Source organism: Camellia sinensis, chromosome 8 (genome assembly GCF_055761805.1).
Source record: "Camellia sinensis isolate YWXY chromosome 8, ASM5576180v1, whole genome shotgun sequence".
NCBI lineage: Eukaryota > Viridiplantae > Streptophyta > Magnoliopsida > Ericales > Theaceae > Camellia > Camellia sinensis.
Genome location: NC_138968.1, coordinates 133,901,513 through 133,914,226, shown reverse-complemented (window position 1 = coordinate 133,914,226; position 12,714 = coordinate 133,901,513). Strand labels below are relative to the sequence as shown.

The window sequence follows — 12,714 nt, the reverse complement described above, 5'->3', positions numbered from 1 at the left end:
TCTTACTTCGGCTTCTCATGTACAACCCATGGCGTGGTTAGGCCAAACTAACATGTTACGACCGGTGTAACTCTAAGACCGGTCTAACTTCGAAGTACCGTTAGACCGATCTAACTTCGATCTTCTCTCGGACCGGACTAGCTTCACGGCCTTGGGACTGGACTAACTCCAAAATATCCAAAAGACCGGAGTAACTTACATGACTATTTTACTCGACCCTTTGTACTGCGGCCGAAACCGACCCACTACCCAGCTCAGCCCAATTTTTACATAAATTACCCTCTCAACCTTGGTCCTGATAAAGCTGATGCAAATAAAGTAGTAGCAGCAGCAATGCGATCCTCTTGCTTACCAGCAACTGTGATTGCTCTTGGTGCAACAGGAGTTGTGAAGCTGTAATCCAAATTGCTTTGAACATCTACAGAACCTTCCAAAACCTTCACAATCACCGACATAGAAGGCCTCCTGGAAAAATCACTTTGTAGACACCACACAACAACCCTCATCATCTCCACAACTTCTGCTCTATGTGTTTGCATGTCATCATTGTATTTATCAACAATGTCCAGAAGTCTTTCCTATTTTGCTTTCCTCTTAAACAGACCTAGTAGATGCATATCTTCCTCAAGGTGAGATCTATCCAAATTTTTGCGCCCACACAACATTTCCAATACCACAACACCAAAGCTATGGACATCTACTTTCTTAGTGATAATTGAGCTCAACCATTCGGGAGCCAAATAACCTGGTGTTCCCCTCATCATTGTTACAACTTGGCTTTGGTCCTTATCAATTAGTTTTGACAATCCAAAATCAGAAATTTTCACATTGAAATCTTCATCTAAGAGGATGTTTTGGGGTTTGATATCCAAGTGAAATATTTTTAGCCTACATTCCTCATGGAGATAGGCTAGTCCCTTGGCTATATCCATGATGATCTTCCTTCCGGATTGCCACCCAAGAGTGAGCTCCTGGTGCCTTCGGAAGATCCATGTATCCAAGGATCCATTGGACATGTACTCGTAACCTAGAAGCCGATATGATTTTTCAACACAAAATCCAATTAATCTCACCAAATTGACATGGTGAATGTTGCGTATTGTCTCAACTTCAGCTAAGAATGACTTCTTAACTTGACCAAAACCATTGAGTCCCTTCATTGCTACGTTAGTGCCATCAATTATTGTCCCTTGAAACACTGACCCACATCCTCCTTCTCCGAGCTTTTTACAGAAATCACTTGTCATGGCTCTCAACTCTTCATAAGAGAATATAGTAGGCATCCCTAGTACTTGATCGACGAAAAACTCATCAAATTCTTCGGATTCTTGTTTCTTTGTTAAAAGGAAAAAGCAGAAGGCAACCATAAAAAATACACCAAAGAAAGCTCCAAGACTGGATCCCAATATGATTTTGACATGCCTTGATTTCTTTTGAGGAGAATCAGTTGGTGATTGATATTTGTGCAATTTAAGAAATACAGCAATGTTATCAACTGCTCCATCATTATTTATAAGCGACAAGACTTTAGACAGTAATAAACAACCTTTCTTTGAATCATATCCCACGTGATACGCAAAGAAAGCAGCTTTGCACGAACAATTTTTCAAGCAACTCATCTTGCAATCCTCTAACTCTGTTTTTCCATCCAAGTAGTAAATGTTGTTGTATGAGAATGTGTTTTTTGGGTTGAAGTTGAAGTAACTAGTATTCTTAAGCTCCAAAAGGGTGTGATATTGAGAATGGTCACAAGAAATGGGTGTAACAGGGGAACATCCAAGGTTGGGTTGCTTATAACTTATTAGCCTGAAAGTGTTGCTGCCAGCGGCTTCCTCAAGACAACCGCAACATCCATTTGAAGAATAGATACCGTAATTGCCACACGACATGGGATACCCACACTCACCGTCACGAATTTGTGATATCAGCAGATCCACCACCGCATTCCAATTCGAGTCTCCTAACTGATACACCTTCAAATGGCCATCATGTTCCAACCGCATGAACTGAGGTGATGATGTTGATGCAGCAGGGATTAGCTGCCCGTTGAAGCTTCCATTCTCGAATTTGACATAATTTATAAAAAAATAAATATGATTCAAAATAGGGCAAGGGTGGATTGGATTCCACATAACCCAATTGTCACGACCCAAACCCGGCCCTATGGGTTTAGCACCGTAACCGGCCAGTAATCCGAGATTGCCGAAGGCCTGCTTAACAGTAGTACAGTAAAACAGAGTACAGGGCCTGGTGGAAGCCAATACAGTAAATAAACAATGCCCAATGAGCTGTGATAGTCTGCATGCAAAAAGACTTTCCAAACATATTTACATTCAGTGGAAAGGTATACACAAAATATACAATCATTCAGAATAGGGACCCAATCCCTATGGAACAGTACAGTAAACATTCAGTCTATACAATCCATTTGGTTATTACAAAATAGCAAGACAGTACAGAAGGGGGAGTCCTAAAACACCCCTAAGCCTTAGCATGATAGGCTTGGAACCTCGCAGTGAGGCACGGTAGTTGGCTTGACAAAACTGGAGTAACCCTGACGCTCCTAGCCACGGTCTGGTGCCTGTACACCTACATATATATATGAGCAGTGAGCTAAAGCCCAGTGAATAACATAATGCGTAAAGAGGTTAAGAATGAATGTCCTTACAGTATGAAAACAGTTCGTTTAAACAGTATTTCAGTCGTTCAGTCAGTACAGTCATATGTGGTACACCCATTAGTATAACAGTACAGTAAACAGTAGGTCTTAAAAGACCGAACAGTAATGATGGCCATCAGTCAGTAAACAGTAGTGGTTCCAACGAGGGAACCGACAGAGATCTCTGTAACAGTAATAGTAACAGTAGGTGCTAAGGATGCCACAATACAGTTCAGAATATAGGACATACATTCATTCAATTAACAGTATCAGTTCAGAAAGCAGTACAGTTCAGTTGTTCAGAAGATAATCATTTTGAACATATCTTTACACAGTTGTTACTCACAAAGTTTGGGCTACAGTATGCTAGAGCGTGCCTCCCCAGTCGCCAACCCTACACAGTTAACAGATTGAACACACTAAGCTACACAGCTGGGAAAGATAATAACTTAACCCCTAATTTGCCTCGGTGTGTTCTACATCTATATCCTCAATAAGATGTCTTAAACTAGGCCTAAGAATGCCTAGAATGGGATGAGGATGCAAAGATGTACTCAAAAAGCAGTTTCAGAATTTTCAGAAAAACAGAATCCTGCACGAGCGTATGTTTCCCCGCTCGAGCGGACATGCAACAAAGGTTCACACTCGAGCGTGCAATAACCCGCTCGAGCGTACTGTAAAAGTACTGGATGGGTGAAATCTCCGCTCGACGGACGCTCGACGCCCGCTCAAGCTTGAGACACATGACTCCTCTCGAGTGCCCAATCCTCCACTCAAGCGGACTGTAAAACAGTGCAAGATGCTGGATGCTCGGATTCCACGCTCGAGTGTCACTTAACCCGCTCGAGCGGGAGTGCAAAATCTGGAAATTCCAGATTGCACTTCCAAGCTCAAACTCAAGTTCAAAAGCATAATTTTCAATCCTCTTGGGCTAATTTCTGGAAAAACACTTGTAAACACATGGAATAACATGATTCAAAGCTCAATTTGAGAAATCAAAACCCAAGGGTGTTTAATTCAAACCCAATTTCAAACCATTTTTCAAGAACAATCCTCAAACATGACATGCATGATCTTCAAATAACTTTCAAGCTTCAAAACATGCTTTAATGAGCCAATTGATTCACAAACAAGATAAAAACATGGCCTACACTCAAAACACGGACATGCATGTGACAATTTGCCATGAACTCAACTCAAAATCCAACAATACTAACATGCATGCAACAATTAAGCTCCAATTCAACATGCTAGAACTAAATTATGACTTAGCTCCTCAATTAGACATGAACCATGCATGAATCAACTTAAAGACACAATCAAGAGGATGAAATTCATACCTAGGTTCCTTAATTACTAGTCTTGAGGTTCAATCTAACAAGAACTCCTTTCAATTCCTCCAATTCCAAGTAATTCTAAAGATGAATCAAGTTGAATCACTCTTTTCCTCTTACTCTCTCTCTCTAGTCGGCAATGACAAAGGAAATGACTGATGAAATTATGTTGTTTAAGTGCAATGAGCTCAAAGGTGTATAGGTAGTGGGCACTTAAGTGACATTAAGGTAATTAGTCCAACCTATGCAATTAACTCATTTTAATCTAATTTAATCATACCTGATCAATTTTCAGATAATTATACCAGAAAATCACATAAATTCCAACGATCATAAAATACCATTCAGTTTCCGGTTCGGCCGTCGATAAGGCCTTCAATTCGCAATTTAAACACAAAAACATGAACAGATGAATAATCAATCAAACAGATAGAATGCAAATTAACATACATACTCAGTCAATTCAGTTCCAGTTTCAGTCAGTCAGTTCAGTACTTTAATCAGTTCAATTATCAGTCATAATCAGTTCAGTTTGACGGTAATCAATGTTTATCGGTAAACAGTGGTGACGGTTATTACACCAATAGACTGTAATCCTCAGCTGTGATGCAGATGTGCTAGAGGTGTGCTTTTGCCCAGGAACCAATGTCTGCCCAATAAGTAAGGAGTCAGTTGGGTGATCAAATGACTGCCAAACCGTTGCATCTTTTCTATCAAAGAGGACCAGGTTTCTCGATTCGGTTAATTTCAAGCCGAAGACGTACTTTCGTGAGGCATTGGTAGACCATACAAAAGTGCCATCGGAGTCTTCCAAGATCAAATCTCCATATTCAATGAATTGCAAGGTGGCGTTAATTCGAACAGGACGGTCCCGGTTAGGAGACCAAACAAGTTGCGGTGCATTTGCCGTGTAATAGGTGTCGTTGCTCTCATCATATAAAACGCTATCGAAGATTAAAACACCAAAGAGGCATGAAGGATTAATTTCTTGAGTAAGCCACAGACCAAGTGTGGGGCTGAGTCATTGTATAATCCCGCAAGGACAGGTGTCACAACCCCATTCCGCCCCTAGTAGGATGGTGCCGTGATGGCCAATAATCCGAGATTACCGAAGGCCAACTTCCAAAATTCACACACAATCAGAGTATAAATATATAGGGCTCACAAGTGCAGAAGCAATATATACAATTCTAGTTAGTCCATAAGAGCTGTGCGTAAGTCAAATGAAATGACATATATCTTAACAAGGTTTTACAACTTGGGTACAAATAAAATAAAGTACAAATATTACATCTTAACCAAAAGGCTTCTTGAGCCATCATGTACAAAATACAATGAAATGCAAGCTAAGAAGCATGATCTTCAAAATGCTACAAAATGCGAATCCAAAACAAGGCAAAGCACAACTAGGCGTCGCCGCCGTTCTGCTCATCACCTACATATATATAGAGAGGGTGAGCTTGGATACTCAGTGAATTGTACAAGTAATAAAGGGTTTGCATGCATGATATCCGAGATCTTTAACAAAACAATACATAATCATAGCTTGTAACAAAACATAGGATGAATCAAGTTTATCTAACAAATCTTTCAAGCTTCATAGATTAAAGTCTTTCAAGGCTTTCAAGTTTCAAGGGATGGCATTAACAAAGGTTGTGCTACAGATGCTTATAGTCCCCTAGCACATACGGACTTTCAAAGATTGTGCTACAAATGCTTATAGTCCCCTAGCACGTACAGACTTTCAAAGATTGTGCTACAAATGCTTATAGTCCCCTAGCACATACGGACTTTCAAAAATTGTGCTACAAATGCTTATAGTCCTCTAACACGTACGGACTTTCAAAGGTCGTGATCAAAACAAAATAACACTTGATACAAAAACTAGGGATAATCATAATGCTTGATCAAATACTTTTCAAAACAAAGCAAAGCAAAGCTTTATCAAAACGTTATAACATAACTTTATTAAAAATACTACTCACATAGTTCTTCAAACGTCGGGGTTACAAGCAAGGATCCAAGGCCTACAAGCACGCAACAAATCTCACTGAATGCACTATCAAACAAGCTTTACATGAATACAAATGATCTTGGCATTCCTTCAAAACTAAGTTGAACCAAAACAAAACACTGTTCCTCATCTCGGGAAAACATAATGGGCACCAACCAGGTCTTGGCCGAGGTCCCACACCTCCTTGCCGAGGTGTGGTCCCGATGGCCACATTCAAGGAAACGAAGTCGGGAAAATCTAGGTTTCCCTTTCTTGGAAGAACATGAAGAACATGAATGCAAAGAGCATAACTTGTTTTTACAAAATCTGAGATTTCATGCGATGAATTCAAAAACATGGACCTGGGCACTCATACTCGAAGACTTTATGAAAACAAACACAAAAACATGAATCTTAATGCAAACTTTCGGATCAAACAAGGCTTTTTCTTCAAGAACACATGAATACCACTTTCCTTTTATAAAGCCAACCTTAAATCGATGCATGGCTTGCAAATCAGGTTCGATCATGTAATGCAGCTAGATGATCAATAAGAACAACAATAGTAGATTAAGATTCTAACCTCAAAACACGAATCAAACGGTTTGAACTCTAAGGATCAAGCTTGGAAATCTATTCCTCCTCTAAGAACTTCTCTCTCCTCAAGAACAAGATATGATACAAAATGATGCATTTCTCTCTCTGCCGGCTGATTTAACACTCAGCTCGGACACGTGGCATCGGTTGGTTGGTTCTTCTAAAAAAGGTGACTGAGTGAAAAGACAAGACTATGACAAAGTGTGTTCAACAAGCAAGATGGCATAGGTACTCCGGCAGGTAATGATCTCGGCTAAGAACAAGACATCGGCAAGTAGGGGAACAATGATCTCGGCTAGGAAGGACAACACTTGGCCTAGCTATGCCACACCTCGGCCTAGATGTGCCACACCTTGGTCTAGGTCGCACCAATCCAGGAACAAGATCACTTAGGCGCAAAGGTAGCATCTCGGCCTTGGTGATGGACACCTCGGCCTAGATGATGCCATCTCAGCCAACATGCCTTGGTGCAGGTGGAGGTCAACCAAAGTGGTTCCAAGATGGTTCTAAGCTTAAGGTGACCTCGGCTTGGATTAATCCTAGGCTAAACACACACACCAAACAAGGAATGAAGCATGCAAGTAACACTTATACAAAACAAATCAAGGTTTTGCAAATGCAACTTATCAAGACAAGATCATGTAATATATGCAAACATGACTAGTGTGAAGTGAGGGTTGTTACAACAGGTGTCACTTTTAAGCTGTCAAATTGAGTGGAAATAGTGTAAATTGAGGGGTTGTTGATCCAGAAAGATTGAGGAGATAGAGATAGAGGTTGAGCATTGTTGAAGGGTGAAGAGGCCATGAAAAATCTGATAATAGCAGCAGCAGCAGCAACATAATAATAAATAGTGCAAGAACAACAACACAGACCCATTGGTGGTGGTCTATGTCTATCCATTTAGAGCTCGAAGAGAAGAAGAAGAAGAAGAAGAAGAAGAAGAAGAAGAAGAAGAAGAAGAAGAAGAAGCGACGAAGAATAAAGGTGAGGTGTGAAGTGAAAGCCAGAGATCTCGTGCCAACGAAAAAGTGCATTTGAAATCACCCTTAAAACCACTCTTAGGCCTGTTTGGTTAGCAGGATTCATGGCGAAGAGATTAGGGTCTGTTTGGTTTAGTTTTACAATAATGATTTGATTGTAGAGTAGTGTTTTAAATTTTGAGTTTTTGAATCATGATTTGAAAGTATAAAGTTTCTAATCAATTTTCTACCCGTATATTTGAATGCTATGTTTGGTTTTATTTTTAAAAATAAATTCCAATGCCACATTTGAATACACATTCCAATGCATGCTTTTTTGAATTTTGAATTTGCAAATTGGATCGTCCGCCCAGACATCCCACCGAACGTGTGGCTGGTCGTCCGGCCAGTTGACTGGATTTTTTTTTCTTTTTGCAATTACAACCTATTATTTGAAAAAAAAAAATTTTATTTTTATTTTTATTCTTTTTTTAAATATATAATTTTTTTTTAGATCGTTGTCAAACAAAACAATTAAAAAAAATTCAAACCAAATATATATCAAAAATAATTTTAAAACAATAACTGAATATTTTTTTTAATATTTTAAATAAAAAATATTTTCAAAATTTTTTAAATTTTTTTTAAAAAAATCAATAGTTATTTTTTTGAGTTAAATTTCAAAAAGAGTTTGGTTATGAATTTTGAATAAAATTTCTAATAGAGTTTTGAGTTGTTTGTTTGGTTATGAGTTATAAGTTTTTCAATTAAGTTTTGAAAACTCTTTTCAAAACTCATAACCAAACAAACTTTCTCTTTTCAAATCATAATTTACAAACTCAAAATACAACTCCACACTTAAATCATAATTATAAAATCAACCAAATGCTACCCAAATTTGTTTGGTTATTGAGTTTTGGAAATAGTTTTAGAATGCTTTGTAAATTTTTTTTTCTTTATTTTTATATTGATTAATGTATAGAATGCAAGAGGAAAGATGAGAGAAAAAAAGTAATTGATTGATTGATTAATAATAATAAAATATAATAAAAAAAGAAGAGAAAAGTTTTGACAGTAATTTTGAATTGTATTTCAAAAATATGTTTGATTAACATGTTTCATTTAAGAAAAATAAATGGTAGCTTGAAAGATAGGTGGCCCGAATGGCTCAACTGCCCAAAATATGAGAAACAGAGGGAGGCCAAGAGGGAGAAAGAGAGAGGAAGAGAGAAGAGAGATGGAAACAGAGAGAGGCGACGGTGATGGAGGGTTGGCGATGGTGACGGTGATGGCGGGGCGACGGTGATGGAGGGCTGGCGACGGTGAGCAAAGGTGACTCTGTTTTCTTTATTTATTTATTTATTTTTCTTGGATCTGAAGAAGAAAGAGAAAATAATAAAAAAAAATTATTGGCTAATGTGTTGATGATGATGATGTTGATGAAAATGTTGTTGATGATGATAATGATGTGTTGATAAAGATGTTGTTTTGATTTTATTTTTATTTTTAAATTTTTTTTTTGTTCTTGATGTTGTTCTTGATTTTTTTTTTTTTTTTATTGGTTGATGATGATGTGTTGATGATGATGATGTGTTGATGATGATGATGTGTCTCTGTTCACAAGCTTCTTCTTCTCTCTTCTTCTTCTCTTCTCTTCTTCTTTTCTTCTTCAATCTTCGGATCTTCAGAAAAACGAGAAAGAAGAAAAAAAAAAAAAAAAAAAATTCAAAACGACGTCGTTTTGATAATCGGGCCAGTCAAGCCACGGAGATTTCGAGCTACCAAACGGGACTATTCATTTAAATCATGATTTGAAAATTATTCCAAACACTACCTAATAATCTCACGAATTAATATAGGGTTAGTTATTCAATTAAAAATTGAAATCCTTTTGGTTTGTGTATTTTAGGTGCAATATTATTACAAAAATATATAATATTGTTGTAAAATGTGTAATTTCATTTTTGATAATATTTAGGGAGACTTATTTATAAGTCTTTTTTCAGACACTTGTGGTATGCTAAGTCCTGTGTAATTTCTTATAGAGTCTCAAGTCTTATTTAAATAGGAATGTATTCCATAAGATCCTACATAAACGTAACGCAACGTGACACTTACATAAACGTAACGTAATGTGACACCTATATAAACGTAACGTAACGTGAGACTCACATAAACGTAATGTAACGTGTCACGTTACGTTTCGCAAACTTAATGAGTTTTTATTTTTTAAAATTGAATGTGAAAATATTGCTGGTTTATGTTTGTGCCACGTTACGTTTCATATAAATATGATCTATGGTAACATTCAATTTCCTCTATAAGAAATGGAATATTACCATAGATCATAGGTGCCACTTACGTTTATGTAGGTGTCACGTTACGTTACGTTTATGTAGATATGATCTATGGTAACATTCAATTTCCTATAGGAAATTGAATGTTACCATAGATCATAGGTGTCACGTTACGTTTATGTAGGTGTCACGTTACGTTACGTTTATGTAGATATGATCTATGGTATAGGAAATTGCATGTTACCATAAATCATACGTGTCACGTTACGTTTATGTAAGTGTCACGTTACGTATAGGTGTCACGTTACCTTTATGTAGGTGTCACGTTACGTTGCGTTTATATAGATATGATCTATGGTAACATTCAATTTCCTATATATGGTTTTACTATTATTTATAATATTAACAACTAATATTGAGGGTAAATGTGTCAACAAATTTCCCACAGGACTTATGGAAACATAAGTTTTTTAGTAGGACCATATATAGTATAAGTGTCCCTAATAGGACTTATAAATAATTTTTCCATATATTTATTACAATAAGGTTTAACATAGCTAAAAAATACGTAATAGAATATAGAATTTCATGTACTTTGTAATCTCATGGAATAAATTCAAAAAATTAAGTAATTTTTTAGAATTTCATGAAAATGACCGTCAGTTGAGAAGAATACCAGCTCTATGGGAATCCCCAAATAAGACCTCTTTTTTCCCCTTTTTTTTTTTTTTTTTTTTTGGGTCTTCATTGATATTTTTTCAAAATTATGTCAACTTTTTTTTTTTTATTTTTTCACTTTGTCTTGTGTAGAATAATCTAAAAAGTAAATGAAAAAGCCAAAATAAGCACACAAAAAATCTACTATTTTTTGCTATTATCATTATCATTATTCTTTTATTCTTCATTTTTTGAAATTTTTTTGTCACAATTCTCTGAATTTCTCTGTGATCATAACACAAAAATTTCTCATTCACTCTGAATTTTTTCTGTGAAATTTCTCTTCATAGAAAAATTTGTTTGAACTTTGTCTGTGAACCAAAAGTTCTCTATGCTCAAAATTTCTCTGTGTTGAAATTTCTCTATGAAAATTTTGAGTCCCAACTATTATGAAAATATTGTATGTCTTTGATCTTATAAAATTTTAATATCAGGAACTTTAAACTAAAAACTTCAAAATTAATAAATTGAGTTGTTATGTGTATTTTTTATTTTATTTTTTTTAAATATAAAAATTAAAAAAAATTGTAAACTCAAATAAAAAATTGTAGATTTGCTTTTAATTTTTTTAAAATATCTTTGTTTTCTTTGCATGAATATGGTTGTATTTTTTTTTCTTTTTTTATTTATTCAATTTGTTTGTGTATATTTTTTGCAAACAATATCATGTATTATGAGTAAAACGAAAATGAGAGATGTTAAAAATAAAAATACAGAAAACATGAAATAGATAACAATATATAAAATTTGTGTGAAATTTGTTTCAAACCTGTAAAATGATAATATAAAATTTCATAAATTAATGTGCGAATCTTGCCTATTCTAACTTTCGCTTGCTCACTATTCTTTCATTTCCAATCTATATATCTTGTCTATTGATTCATCAATTTTATATTTTTGTTAAAAAATTAACATCAGCTCAGTATAGATTGATAGAAATAAAATAATAATAAAATAATAGAGACATAGATTAGTTACATATAGTGAAATAGGTATAGATAGATATTGGATTTTTCTATTTTATAGGTATAAATAAATAAAGGGTAATAATACTCTGTCCCTTTATATTTTGTCATTTTTTTTTTATTGTAGCCGTTAAAATTTATTTATTTTTTACTTTGACCTTTCATGTTTCAAGATTTCTTTCAATTTACTCCTTACTATCACGTTAACTACCACATAACAAAAAAAATATAATATCATATAGAGATTTGGGTTTCAATAATAAATTTTTCTTATGTCATGTGACTAGTAATGTGCCATTTTTTCTATCTAATTTTAGATATAAATTAGCTTTTGGAGTAAATTAAAAGAAATTTAAAATATGAAGGGTTAACATAAAAAAATGGTTAAACATAAAAAGGACAAAGTGTAATTTATCCATAAATAAATCACAATACAAACCATAAATTATGCGATAGAGTTGGCAATTATAAATTATAAATTTTATTGGTTGATGGGCTAACTAATAAGATTTAAAAAAAAAATAAAACAAAAAATCAAGAATTTTTTCTACGCCAGATACATATATTCTATTTTAAAATATAATAGTGATTTTTTTTTTATCAATAAAATCATTCAATATGTTTGATTTTAGTTTTCTTAAAATTTAATTTTTTATTTTTCGTGTTTTTTTTTTTGTTTTTAGTGAATATTTTTAAAATTTTAAGATTTTTTTTTAATTTTTTAGATGTACTTTACTTAGATATATCTAAAAAGTAAAATATTTGTAAAAAAAAATATTTTAAAAAATTAACAAATCCACGAAAATAAGAAAAATATACTGAATTTATATATATATATATATTGTATTTTTGGTATTTAGCAAATTTTTTAAAGATTTTTTTCACAAAAATTATACTTTTAAGTGTATTTATGTTAGCTGTGTCTAAAAATTAAAAAATTTGCTTAAAATATTTTAAAAAATCAGTAAAAATAAAAAAATACGAAAAATAAGAAAGTAAATTTTAAAAAAAAGTGAATTCTAAAAACTGAAAACAAATAGAATGATTAATTTTAACAATTTTAATAATCATATATGCATACTTGATGTGAATTTGAAGTTTTGATATAAATTTTTTCTAGAGTTGATACACTTATCTTATTGTTTGTTTATTTTTTTAAAATCTAGTTCATTATGAAACTCATAAATAAT

At 34.3% G+C, this 12,714-nt stretch overlaps 1 pseudogene; it reads right to left on the bottom strand.

Moving 5' to 3' along the window:
• Positions 1 to 275: 275 nt before the first annotated feature.
• LOC114292153 (G-type lectin S-receptor-like serine/threonine-protein kinase SD2-5) lies at positions 276 to 2,003 on the bottom strand (annotated as a pseudogene).
• Between the last annotated feature and the right edge of the window lie 10,711 nt (positions 2,004 to 12,714).